This window comes from Chanos chanos, chromosome 7 (genome assembly GCF_902362185.1).
Source record: "Chanos chanos chromosome 7, fChaCha1.1, whole genome shotgun sequence".
Lineage (NCBI taxonomy): Eukaryota > Metazoa > Chordata > Actinopteri > Gonorynchiformes > Chanidae > Chanos > Chanos chanos.
The window spans coordinates 11537866-11538128 of record NC_044501.1 but is presented as its reverse complement, the minus strand read 5'-3'; positions in this window follow the sequence as shown (position 1 = coordinate 11538128).

The following is a 263-nucleotide window of genomic DNA, read 5'->3' as shown; positions in this document are numbered from 1 at the left end:
GTCTTAACTGGTGTGACTGGCAACTGTAAGTGATTCATCTAACTCTGTGTCTGAAATGTATTTAATGTGAAGTTTGTGTGAGTATGTGTAGAGAATATTGTCTTCAGATCATGTTTTGGGGTTTTTTCCCTCTTTTTTTTTCACCTAAACTGTATGAGATTATTTTTGTTATGCAATGAATGTTAGCATTTCCTCGCTAAGACAGATTAATATATATTTAATTCTATTTATTAGATATTTAAACACACTGATTTAGCAAACAT